The sequence below is a fragment of the Stegostoma tigrinum genome, chromosome 12, assembly GCF_030684315.1.
Source record: "Stegostoma tigrinum isolate sSteTig4 chromosome 12, sSteTig4.hap1, whole genome shotgun sequence".
Lineage (NCBI taxonomy): Eukaryota > Metazoa > Chordata > Chondrichthyes > Orectolobiformes > Stegostomatidae > Stegostoma > Stegostoma tigrinum.
Window position 1 is genome coordinate 61643772 of NC_081365.1, and position 2688 is coordinate 61646459.

Genomic DNA, 2688 nt, shown 5'->3' on the forward strand with positions numbered 1-2688 from the left:
CCCCAAATATCCACTGTCCCTGTCCTTCTAGTTGCTAGAGGTCGCAATGGGAAAGATACTGGAGTTGAACCTTGCTGACTACTACGGTGCATCTTGTAGACAGTAAACACTGATGCCACTTACATCAGCGGTAAAGGAAGTGTATAGTGAAGGTGGTACATGGGGGGATAATCAAATGGGCTGCTTTATACTGGATGGTGTTAAGCTTCTTGAGTGTTAGAGGAACGTCATTCATCCAAGCCAGCAGAAAGTATTCCACCAGTGTCCTCCTTGAGCCTTCTGGATGGTGGACAGGTACTGGGGAGATAGCAGTTGAGTTACAAACAGCACCATTCCTAGCCTTTGACCTCCTCTTGAGGCTATTGTATTTAGATGGCTTGCCAAGTTCAGTTTATGTATGCTGGTAACCCTCAGGATGTTGATAGTAGGGTTTTTAGCGATGGTGATGCCATTAAATCCTGAAGCAATTGTTAGATTCTCTCTTTTGGGGATGGTCATTGCCTGGCACCTGTGTGCCACGAATGTTAGTTCTCACTTGTCAATCCAACTCTAGATATTGTCTAGGTCTTGGTGCATTTGGACATGGAAATCTTCAGTATGTGAGGAGTAGCAAATGGTGCTGAATGCTGTGCAGTCATCAGTAAACATCCCCATTTCTGACCTTATGGTGGAGGGAAGATCATTGATGAAGCAGCTGAAGATGGTTGGGCCTAGGGCACTACCCTGAGGAGCTCGGCAGAGATGATTGACTTTCAACAGACCATCCAGCTTTCTTTACACTAGGCATTACTTCAATCAATGGAGAGCTTTACACCCGATTCCCATGACAGCGGTTTTGCTTGGGCTCCTTTATGCCACATGCGGTTGAATGTAGCCTTGATGTGAAGGGCAGCCACTTGCCCCTCTCCTCTGGGAATTCAGCTCCTTTGTCATTGTTTCTGTCAAGGCTGTGGTAAGGTCATGAGCTGACCTCATTCCTTTGCACGTGCAGCTTGGTAGTGATGGCAATGATCCATTCCATCAATTGTTGATGATTGAGAGTGGATTGACAGGTCAGTATTTGCCCTGACAGAATTTATTCTGCTTCTTGTGCAATTTCCATATTGTTGGATAGGTGCCATGTTTGTAGCTGTACCAAAACAGTTTGGCTTGGGTTGTAGCACGTTCTGGAGCATATATTTGCAGTACCACACAACAGGTCTCAGGGGCAGGACCTCCTCAACCTGAAACATTTAGCAGGCCCCTTTATTCTCAGCCAGGAATTGTGCACACACAAAATATCAGCACTCTAAATTCAATGCAATAACATTTAACATGAATGAAGTCAAGATCTGTACACTACCTCAACATAGGGACACTGTAGCTGCATTTTATTCACACAAACAGACCAAACCAGTTAAAAAGTAGACACATATGCAATTTTGTATAAACACTGAACATACTTTAAGCTCATTAAAGGGAGAAATCAACACAGAAATCAGGCATCAAAGAACTTTATTTTCTTTATAAAAAGCTGACACTTTAAAAAATAATTGAAGACAACAAAAAAATTGTTCCATCTACAGCAAAGCAAAGCAATCTGGGTAGAAGACAGTTTCTTACAGGAATATATAAACAAACAGAAACAAATAGGGGCAACACGGTGGCTCAGTGGTTAGGACTGCTACCTCACAGTGTCAGATGCCCATGTTTGAATAAACCATCAGGTGACTGTCTGTGTGGAGTTTGCACATTCTCCCTGTGTATGTGTGGGTTTCCTCCAGGTGTTCTGGTTTCCTCCCATAGTCTAAAGATGTGTAGGTTATATGGATGGGCTGTGCTAAATTGCCAATTGTGTCCAGGGTTGTGCAGGCCAGGTGGATTTGCCTCAGGAACTGCAGGGTTCAAGGGATAGGGTAGGGGGTAAGGTCTGGTGGGATGCTGACTGGAGGATTGGCGTGGACCCAATGGTCTGAATGGCCTGCCTCCACACTGCCACGATTCTATGATTCTAAATAGCAAGTAAGACATTAACAACGCAACCTAGTAGAAGTTCTGGTTTTGTTTTGAATGATACACATGTGTAAAAAAATTTTGCAGTGTTTAGCCAACTTTCATACCTCAGTCAGTTTTGTAACATATGTTTTACCTCATTAAAATATAATCTTAATTACAGCAGTCCTGTCACCCACAGAATCCTTCAAATGGAACTGAGGATAAACAACTTTTCTTCCTGTTAGTTTGAGCCATTTCAGTAAAATTGATCATTATGAAACACTCAGCCATCTAATCATTCAATTGAAAACCTATAATATACATAACAACAACTTTCTTGCCAAACAGTCCGAGCTGGACAATAAAAGCAGTCAGTTTAATGCCATTTCATAATCATCTCAGCTCCAGGACATCTCTGCAGGAGCTCCTCAGGGTAGTGTCCTAGGCCCAACCATCTTCAGCTGCTTCATCAATGACCTTCCCTCCATCATAAAGTCAGAAGTGGAGATGAACACCGATGTTTTCTCAACCTTCAGCACCATCTGTGACTCCTCAGATATTGAAGCCGTCCACGTCCACATGCAATAAGATTTGGACAATAATCCAGGCTTGGGTTGACAAGTGGCAAGTGACATTTGTGCCACACAAATGCCAGGCTATGACCATCACCAATAAGAGACATCTAACCACCATCCCTTGACATTAAATGGTGTT